Consider the following 11,068-nt stretch of genomic DNA (forward strand, 5'->3'; position numbering starts at 1 on the left):
AAGGCACAAACATGTCTTTTCTGGGGGTAATGCCCCACTGAAGTCTGAAGTCTAGTTCCAGTACTCTGTTCTGCTACCCTTTTCCTCAGACACCCTTCTTTCCCTCACTTCCTCTGATCTATTTGTATTCTAAGCCTCCCCTACCCACTTCTAGTTTTCATCCTGTTGTGATCTGATAATATTTTCCCATGTACGGATGCTCCTCTCAAATACAATCCAAATGCAATTCCTTTGAATTAGTTCTAGTCACTCACGCAGCTCTCTGTACTGGACTCTGTCAGAGCTGTCCCACTGCACAACTCCAGAGGCAGTATTCTCAACAATACAACGAGGGTACCTTGGAATGGGAGAAAGCAGAGATTTCTGTACTGAGGGAGAGAAGTTAGTTAAGAATGGTCCTAGAGAAGAGGTTCTACTGGTATAGGAACCACACTGTGCAGGACTGGAGAAAGGCAGCTCCCCAAGCCCGGCCACTCAAAGATCAAGGTGGGAAAGAGTGCCCTAAAGTGGTGAGTCTGAATGCTGATATGCAGTAGGGAAGGGTTGTTATATAGAAGGGTGAGCCCGATAAAACTGACAACAGAAACTCAGGGATGAAGAAGAGACAGTAAAAAAGAAAAAAAAAAAAAGAAGTGATAAATCTTAATTACTAGAAAATCACCCTGCTTGACCCTTCATTTACAGCCTGTCTTGAACAGAGCTTCCTGTCTCAATCCTGGTTTCCAAACTGCAGCTCTCCAGTCTGGTGTGGCTCTGCCTGACCTCTGACAGCTTACCTTGAGGATGGGATGGGCTCTGGCTCCTCCCTTGAGCAAGGTGTGGAGAGACCCTGAAACGTCACTCCAGCCCACTGGACCCTGAGATCAGAAGGACAATGCTTGTCCTTATAACCAATAGTTGTCTGGGGGACATGAGAACTGGTTCCAAGTTCTGGGTTCCCCAGGGACCTTCAGTGGGAACTGGAAGATCCCTGCTCTGCTAGCTCAGGAAGCAGGCCTTACCCCCCACACACCTGGACAAACAGGTTTCTCAGGACCTGAGGAGGATAGGGAGGAGCTGACACTAGAAACCTGAGACTTGTTTGGAGTCTATTAGGTATTGGAGGTAAAGTCTACCAGTCTTGGCAGTGGGCCATGGCTCGAGCAATATGTAGCTGTCACACAATCTCATGGCAAACAGCTTACCCAGGAAGTGCTGTGCACCACTGATAATGAATACACAGAATTTCAAGGCAGAGAACCTCAGAGTCATTTGGGTACCTCCACTCACCACAGAGTGACAACAGATAGTATTTATTAGTTCCCCTCTCCCCCTGCTTCTCTTTTATAAAATGAAGATAATAACTCTCCTCACAAATGGTTGGGAGGATGAGATAAAATAGTGAATATGAAGACGTTTTATAAACTACAAAGTATAAGGTTACTAGGTTGCATGACTCTTCCCAGAGCTCCTGGTAGGCCAACACCCCCATGGTGATCACAGGAGGTTGGGTCTGGGGAGTACCATGACTGCTAACAACCTGGGCAGAGCAGAACTTCCTGGAGCCCCATCTTTCTGCCCTGGTTTCAGGGCATAAGATGGGTCTTGGCCCCTCCCTTGAAGGAGATGTGGAGGGGTCCTGACATCTCACTCCAGCTCTCAAGGCCTAGAGATCAGTATCATAGTGTCCTGATTGTGCTGCTAACTCATTACATTCTAACAGGCCAACTATTGAATCCTTGTAATCTATAATTCTACACCTATCAAATGAAAGCATAGTACACACTGAATGGGGAGGTAGCTCAACAGTAGAACACAGGACTGGCATGCATGAGGCCTTAGGTTCAATACATGGTATGGCTTATGTTGGAGCAGAGAGGTGCTCTGGTCTATCTTTCTCTCTCTCTCCATTCTTCTTCTTCTCCTTCTCCTCCTCCTCCTCCTCCTCCTCCTCCTCCTCCTCCTCCTCCTCCTCCTCCTCCTCCTCCTCCTTCTCCTTCTTCTTCTTCTTCTTCTTCTTCTTCTTCTTCTTCTTCTTCTTCTTCTTCTTCTTCTTCTTCTTCTCTTTATATTAAAGCAACAAACAAGGTGACACATATTAAAACATACATCCTTCTTAATAATGAGAAGAACAGAGTAGCAGCTGTGTTGTGGCACATGTTTTCATATATTCTATTTCCACAGGCGCCAGTCTGCTCCATCCCCAACTAGGGAAAGAGGTGTCTAACGTAGAGTTCTTGTGACCTATGGCCCCTGTGAGATTTCAAGTTCCTCGAAGACTCTGAGAAAGGTCAAAAGAATGGAATGATCGGAATGCCTAACATCAGATATCTTCTACACAGTCATCATATAGCTGATCTCAGGTGAAAGAGGCAGCAGAGGCTTGGGGGAAATAGATCAGACCTAAGAGACAGAAAACCTTTGCTTCTGACACCTTTGTGATCCTTGACACTTGAATCCTCATATCTCCATGTCTTTGTGGAACCCTGTCCTCTCACATATGAAGTGAGATGTCTGAAACCATCTTTAAGGACCCCAGAGCTCTAATATCCTGGCTATATGGTAGTTTTTCCAATGGTTCCCCTGCAGTCTTTCTGTTCTGAGTTGTGGTGGAAGTGGGAAATAGCTGATACTAAAATAAACATGAGGAGGGTGAGAGCTCAAAAGCCAAAGACCAGAAACCCCAGGAATCAAACCTGCCCCCAGTCCTTATTAGCTGTCTATGTTGGGCAGCTTGCACTCCCTCTTACCACCCCAGCTCCCTTTCATGAGCCATCCTGTTCCACCACTAGGACTGTAATAATGGCTGCTGTTACTTCCTATGTGCACAGATACCTCTGTGTGGCTCTGCACAAGCATTTACCTTACAATAGTCAAGTCACTTGCAGTTTTCCTTGGTTTGGACAAATACCAGAACTCTGAGTGGTTTCAAGTTGTGTTAGGAGTGGTGGCTTCATGCATCAGTTATTATCAACTCTGCTTGATATATCTTTGTTAGGAAATGGATTCTTCAGCTACCTGAGCAAGACTTTGGAGAATCCTTCAATGAGTCACACATCCTTACTGAGAAGAAAATCAACAGATTGTAATTATGATTTCCCTGCTGCCTCAAACAAGTAGTCAGCAGAGGGGATTCTGAGGAATCTGGGATAAGTGACATGAGGCAGACCACTGTTTGCCAAGGTTATATGGAACTACCCTTTGCTTATATTTTCCCCATTGTAATTCCTGTCATCTATGTTATCATAACTTGTCTGTTATCATAACGTTCTGCTGCCAGGTCCCCGCAGGTGTATTCTAGCCCATTGGTCTAACCAGGCCCAATAGGTTCAAGGAAAACTATCTGCTATCACCTGGGTTGAATTCCTAGCTACTCACCATTTCCAGTCAGGCAACAATCAGTAATGATCAACTAATGACTGAACAATAAAGTATAAACAATTAAGCATCAACTAAATTATATGTATAATTATTCACTAAACTTCTACTGTGTTTGGTTTGCAATTGGAAAACATAAAGTGGTAACTGGATAGCCCCCTTGTTTTTGTATACACTTAGCTGGAGAGTGTAGAGATAGGAACAGATGGAGAATGATGACTTTGAAGTACAGATGTTGGTTTCAATGACAACATCATAGCTGTGTGACCTTGGTTGCTTCTTTTAGGGTCTGTGTGCGAAGCTACCTGGTTTGATTGGTGTGAATATTGAAGAAGAAACTGTCCACTACTGGATCCCTGGGAAGTGCTCTGTTGGTAGTAATTGTCAAATGTAGAAAGAATACACCATAACTAGTAAAGTTATGAGCCCCTTGGAACATACCTAAAATAGATTTACTTAGTAGATTTTCCAAAATGGAGACCCCAAATCTCATCTGCAATATTCCTGCCTTTAGGTTCATGATTACTCAACAATTTGGATAGCTTCATATCTTAACTCTTTTTCAGCCACCAGGTTCCAGATGCTACCATGATGATGCCAACCAGATTTCCCTGGGAAGACAACCCCACCAATGTGTCCTGGAGCCCTGCTCCCCCAGAATCCTGCCCCACTAGGGAAAGGCATAGACAGGCTGGGAGTATGGATCGATCTGCCAATGCCCATGTTCGGCGGAGAAGCAATTACAGAAGTCAGACCTTCCACCTTCTGCAACTCATTTTGAGTCAATATTCCCAGAGGGTTAAAGAATAGGAAAGCTATCAAGGGAGGGGATGGGTTATCTTATTGTCTTGTACGTGTTTCCATTTTATAAATAAAAAGTATATTTTTTTAAAAAAGAATACACCATAACTATATCAAGTGAGACAGAAATTCAGAGAAGGGAGATACTCATATCTAATTTGCCTTATAAAGCTTTGGTTTAGACAGTAGGCAATTCAGACCCCGGGATTCTGAGGTGATGAGCAATTGACTCTTTTCAGAATGTGCAGTTCAAGAGATGGCCACAGGGTGGAGGAATAGGACTAATGTCTACATCTTCCATCCAACTAACCTGAGTAGAGAGCTATCAGAGGTGACTTTTGTTTTATTTATTTCTCTTCCACTCACTTCATTGCAAATAGTTTCAAATATTCTCTCATTCAGAAGGCTATCTTTTTGTCTTGTTGGTTCTTATGTTTGTAGCACAGAAACTTCTTTGTTATATCAAACATTTTTAGGGGCCAGGATGTGGCACCCTTGGTTAAGCACACACATTACCTGGGATCAAGCACGTAGTCCCCACTTGCAGGTGGAAGCCTCATGAGTAGTGAAACAGTGCTGCAAGTCTCTCTCTCTTTTTCTCCTCTCTCACTCTCTCCCTCTGTATCTCTCCTTTCCCTCTTGATTTCTCTTATATTATTCTATATAAATAAGTACAATATTTTAAAAAGGAAATGTTATTGTAGGTCCAGAATGTCACCTTTGGGTCTTCTGGTACTAGATGAAAGAATTCATTGCCAAGATTAATATAAAGGAAACTTTCACCTATGTATTCTATATGTGTATAGTTTTTGATATTGTTTTTAAGTATTTAATTTACTTTGAGTTGGTTTCTCTGTGTGGCATAAGATAAGAGTTAATTTTTCTAGTTAACATTTAGATATCCAGTAGTTTTTAAACATCATTTGTTAATTAAGGGACTTTTTCTTTTGCCATTGTACACTCTCGGCTCCTCACAAAAAAATTAATTTGACTGTATATATGTGAACTTCTTTCTGGGCTCTCAGTTCTATTCAGTTGTGTTCTGTTCCACTGACCAATGTGCTTGCTTCTATTTTAAAATTTTACTATTGTAGTTGCTATAGCTTTGTTGTATTGTTTGAAATCAGGGTTCATGAGGACTATAAATTTGTTCTTTCTCAACATTGCTATAGACATTTTATGAATTATTTCATATTAATTTTAAGATTATTATTTTTTATTTCTGTGGAGACTGTCACAAGAATTTTATAGTTCCATTAGTCAATAAATCATCTTGAGAATATATGTATTTTAACAATATTATTTTATTTTTTTGTACTGGTGAGATAATGGTACACAAACTAGTTGTTGATACATAGATAAGATATTTTTTTATCTCCCATCAGTAAGTATCTACAAACCATTCCACCACCAACTTAAATCTTTACACTTTCACCACTGCTGCACACAGGGTGTCCAATACCCATTCTACCCCCACCTCTAGAATTTTATTCTTTTATTTCATATTTTTATTTTGCCTCCAGGGTTTTCACTTGGGCTAGGTGACTGCACTAAGAATCCATGGCTTCTGACAGACTCCCCCATTTTATGGATAAGACAGAGAGAAATTAACAGAGGAGGGGAATATAGAGAGGGAGAGAAAGACACTTGCTTCACCACCTGTGAAGAGTCATCCCTGCAGGTAGGGAGCCGGGGCTCAAACCGGGATCCTTCCACAAGTACCTGTGCCTTATACTACATGCACTTAACCCGGTACACTACTGCCAGATGCCCTAGAATTTTTTTCGCTGCAATAAACCACATCCAATCCAAGCTTCATTCTGTATTTAACCTTACTGTCCTTGTTTGTTACCTATAAGGGAGTGAGATCATCTGGTATAAAACCTTTTTCTTGTGACTTATCTCATTTAACATGATTCCTTCAAGTTCTATCCAAGACATGTGAAGAAGATTTCATCATTTCTTAAGTTGAAATATATATAATCATACATTAATAGCTACACATCTGTCACTGGGCATTTGAGTTGTTTCCAAGTTTGGATTGTTATAAATTGTGCTGCTATGAACATAGGTGTAAAATATTTTTATATTTCACAAGCAGAATTTATTTCTACTTATTTGTTTCTTTTTTCAATTTTTTGTTGTTATTTTATTTTATTTGGAGATAATTGGTTTATAGCACAATTGTCTACACATGGGCTCCATTTCCCAGCTCCATATCATGGGTGTCTTCAATACACTCACACCCCCAAAATAGGGGCCTTCCCCCTCCAACTACTCTTCTGTCCATTTCCCAGAGTTCCTTGCTTTGGTACTGTGCGGCACCTCCAGTTCAAGTTTCACCATGTTGTCTCCCTCTTTGACTCTGCACCCCAATTGGCATTCCCCCCTTCCTTCCTTTCTTCCCAATCAACATTTTGCCTTCATGTTCCAAGCAAGATAATGGGGTTTTTATTGGGATTTTATATGTAGCCTTTTGACTTTTGGCCTTGGTTCACCCACTTTGTTCATATTGCTTTGTTCATATACTTTGTTCATATTGCTTTGTCTTTTTTTCTGATGTATTTTTTTCTGTTGTTTCTGTTTCCACTTCTATATTGCTACTGATAAATTCATTTAGAAATTGGAATATGTTTGCTTCTTTTCATGTAGGACTCCTTTCAGTAATTCTTGCAAGGAAAGATTGGTAGTGGTAAATTCCTTCAGTTTCTATATCTTTGGGAAGGTTTTAGTTTCTCCCCCCAACAAGAAAGGTAGCTTGAATGGACAGAGAATTCATGTCTGGTAATCTTTTGCTTTAGTATAGTAAATGTCTCGTTCCACTCTCTTCTTGCTTCTAGTGCTTGTGGTGAGAAATCTAAAGACAACCTGATAATTCTGCCTTTGTATATCAAATTCTTTAGTGGCCTCTTAGCTTTTCTCTCTGTCTGTCTGTCTCTCTCCCTCTTTAAAATCTTACAGTGATGTGTTGTGCTGTTGGCCATTTGGAGTTATAAGCCCTGGGTGTTCTTTCAGCTCCTTCTATGCTTTTATCTTCAGTATTTCCAGTCCAAGTTCTGCTTTGTGTTTTCCCTTCTGTTCTTATTTTTCAACTTCTGTCTATGAGTGGGATCATCCCATATTCATCTTTCTCTTTCTTGCTTATCTCACTTAATATGATTCCTTCGTTCCATCCAAGATGAGGTGAGGAATGTAAATTCACCATTTTTAATATCTAAGTAGTAGTCCATTGTGTCTATATACTACAACTTTCTGAATCACTCATCTGTTGTTAGAGACCTGGGTTGCTTCCAGGTTTTGGCTATTACAAATTGTGCTGCTATGGACATAGGTATACACAGATCTTTTTGGATGGGTGTGTTTGGTTCTTTAGGCTATATTCCCAGGAGAAGAACTGCAGGGTCATAGGGTAGGCCCTCCTCTAGATTAAATTGCCAGGTCAATATTTAACACATATTTGTCCACATCTATTGTGGACAAATAGATAATCCATGATTTTTATTTCTAATTCTGTCACTAGAATATATCAAATGTATTGACTTAGACATATTGAAATATTTTTGTATTATGGAATAAACCCTACTGAATCATGATGTGTGATCTTTTTAATGTAGTACTAACTTAAATTTGCTAATATTTGTGTGGAAGATTTTTTGCATTTGTATTCATCAGGAATATTATCCCAATGTTATATTTTCTTATAATGTATCTAACTTCCAAGTAATAAATGCTGACTTAGTAAAAAATGAGTTTGGAAATGAAAATGTTCTCTGCTCTCCAGAGTTTGAGGAGGTTTGATATTAATTACTTGAATAATATATAAGGTTCATCAGTGGCATCCTCTAGTTCTAAATTTTTCCTAGGTTGGAAGATTTTTGACTATCAGTTTAATGTTCTTACTTGTCATTAAATTCTCTGAATTTTAATTTTATTTTGATTTAGTCTTGTCAGTGATTATTGATATTATTTTCTAGTCTCTCATTTATTTCTGTATAATATTTGCTATTTTTTTCTTTGACTAACTTTGAGCTTTGTTCTTTTTCTGCCTTCTTATGATGTTAAGTTATAAATAGGTGGAGGGTCTTTGGTAGAAGTTATGGACTTTGAGTGTGCAATACCAAGAGTTGAACACAAGGTGGAGGAATTGACAGATTTCAACATCATCTCATCTGTAGATGAGTAAAATACTCAGTGATCACAGGGGTAGGTGAGTGTCTCCAGATGGATGTGTTTATTTTCTTATGCTATATACCCAGGACACATATCATAGACTAGTCTTCTGAGAATTCTCCAGACTTCAGTTACAGGGGTTGGACCACCAATTTACATTAACATCAATAGTATAGTCTTCCTTTACCTCCACAACCTCTCCAACAATTTTTGTTACTGTCCTTAATGATGTATGACATTTTCACATGAGTGAATGATCTCACTCATAGGCAGAACTTAAACAACAGCAACATAAAAGGGAAACACAAAGTAAAACGTGGACTGGGTTTTGTGTATTATGCCAAGGCAAGAACTCTGGAAAAGGAGACCAGAGAGGGCATTGTGTGTGTGTGTGTGGGGGGGGGGGGAGTATGTCTTGATATATGATGGTAGAAAAAGACTTAAGTTAGGAGTGAGAGTGTTTTTCAGACAGCTATTATGCTGATATGAGAAATTTTACACATGTATCAACAACTGTACTGTAAACAATTAACTCTAATAAAATTAAAAACAAAAAGTTAATGGCACTTCAGGCACTGTGGTCTTATCTTCCTACTGTGTTTATCTTTGAATCAGATTGCTTAACCAGCTGAAAATCATTTCACATGTATTCATTATAATCCAGTCAAATTTTCTGCATTGACAGAAATGCTCTGTGCTTGTTCTGTCTAAAACAGGAACAGTTAACCATACATGACTACTTATGTGGTGGGCACAATATACCTAGTTTCTCTTTCTTGGTTTTTAAAGAGACCTTTTCCAAATCTCTTGGGACATGATAGAGAAATGTGTCTACAGAAACTATATTGACTTACAATATAAAGAATAAACCAATGTTAGTCTGAATTTTCTTTTGTGAAAAGGATTTTAAATAAAGATTAGTTGAGATTATATATATACAATATATATATATACCTCTATGTTCCACCTGAGGAAGATATGTCCTGAAATTGGGATAGCTTGGAAGGTTCCTAAGCTGAATATGGGACCTGGATCAGATCAAATCTATGGGGTTTACAGTCACCTTTCCCATATTTTGGAGCTACTCCCTTCCCTGATCCAGATTTCTGGTCCTTTTTCCAGCCATGACATCCTCTTTCCAGACAGTAACTTGGACCCACCTGCATATCACCATTATGCTATCTACTTCTCTGCCCAGCCTTGGAGATTTGAAGAGAGAAGAAAGGATTATCTCCCAAAATATCTGTGTACAGAGGCAGAATAAGTGAAAGGCAACAGTGAGATGCTTTGGGAGGTCAAGTGCTCTCAGCAAATAGCAGGACAGAGGGAGCCTCTCTTAACTGATGAAAGGTCTGTAGCTTCACTGACATCCTAGCTTTTCCTACCCTGTCTCCATATGTTCTTCACACTGAAGCCAGAGAAAACTTTTCAACTATAAATCTGAGCATATCACTCTGAAATCTTATGCTCTGTTTTGATATCTAATTGTCTACAGTAGAGAAGGACTGGCATTTGGGTGTTTAACATATTTTGCAGAGACGTGCAGTTGCACCCATAAAATACAAGCAGTCATATAAAACAGTACTGCCTCAATAAAATTACCTTTCAGTGGTTTCTTGGTGATAGCTGAATGTGTCTGGGATTTCTTAGTAGAGCTAACTTATTCCTACATGATCTGTCCTTATAGATCCATCTTGCCTCGAAGTTTTCTTCTTTTTGCACTCTACATACCACTCACTGGGATCGTTCATCTCTTGGTAATAGGCTGTGCTCCTTATCACTGTAGGGCATTTGCATATATATATATATATATATATATATTCTCCTTCACCAAGTCCTTTCTTTTTTTTAGTATCTGTTGGGGGAAATGTTGATTTATAAGAATGCTCTTGTCACAGGGATATAGCTTCAAATCTCCCCATTGTATGTTTCAGCACACCACGCCTTCTGTCAAATTATCATCTCCCTCCACCATAGGATCAAGCCCTTGCTATCTGCTTTCATAGATTCAAGTTCTTCCCATACTCTTAAGCGATTAGGGAATAATCTGATATTGCTCATCATATTATCACCAGTATAATGTTAGACACAGTAAATATCTAAGTACTAAAAGAATAAATGAATTTTCAGGGCTAGTTGGTGGCATACCTGGTTGAGTGCACAATGCACAAGGACCTAGATTCAAGTCCTGGGTCCCCATCTGCAGAAGGAAATTTCTGAGCGTGGTGAAGTAGTACAGCAGGTGTCTCTCTGTCTCTCTGTCTCTTTTCTTCTCTATTTCCTTCCACTCTCTCAATTTCTGTCTCTATCTAATAAATAAAGATAATTTTTTAATGAATGAATGAATTTTCATTTCTCAAGTGAAATATCTTCATGGTGGTGATGGTAATGGTAGGAGTGGTGATGGTGGTAGTGTGTATGTGTTTTGTCAATAGAGACAGAGGGAAATTGAAGGAAGAGTAGAGATGGGGGGGGAGACAGAAAGTTGGGGGAGATGTGTGCAGCCCTGCTTCATTGATTGTGAAGCTTCCCCTCTTGAACATGGTGATGTATGTGTTCAACTGGGTGTGCCACCATCTTGACCCCTTGCTATGTTTTGCTTCTGGAAAAGTATGTGATGTTCATCTTCCATATTAATTTCTTGGAATAGAATAAGGGTGGATTCTACTTTTGAATCATGACTGGAAATCTGCCACTGGTGTGAGGTCAATGAGTAGGTGGGGGAGAGAAGTGGTTTTCT

General features: G+C 39.5%; 1 protein-coding gene across 2 annotated transcripts in view; it reads right to left on the minus strand.

Moving 5' to 3' along the window:
• SLC5A9 (solute carrier family 5 member 9) overlaps nt 1–962 on the minus strand; it is a 39,065-nt gene extending 38,103 nt beyond the window's left edge. The window contains exon 1 of one of the 2 annotated variants that reach the window (XM_060205930.1): nt 777–962. The gene's annotated coding sequence lies outside the window, so the exon portion shown is untranslated. The remainder of the gene's footprint in view (nt 1–776) is intronic. The other variant, XM_060205931.1, reaches the window with a different exon arrangement.
• Nucleotides 963–11,068: the final 10,106 nt, after the last annotated feature.

Source organism: Erinaceus europaeus, chromosome 13 (assembly GCF_950295315.1).
Source record: "Erinaceus europaeus chromosome 13, mEriEur2.1, whole genome shotgun sequence".
NCBI lineage: Eukaryota > Metazoa > Chordata > Mammalia > Eulipotyphla > Erinaceidae > Erinaceus > Erinaceus europaeus.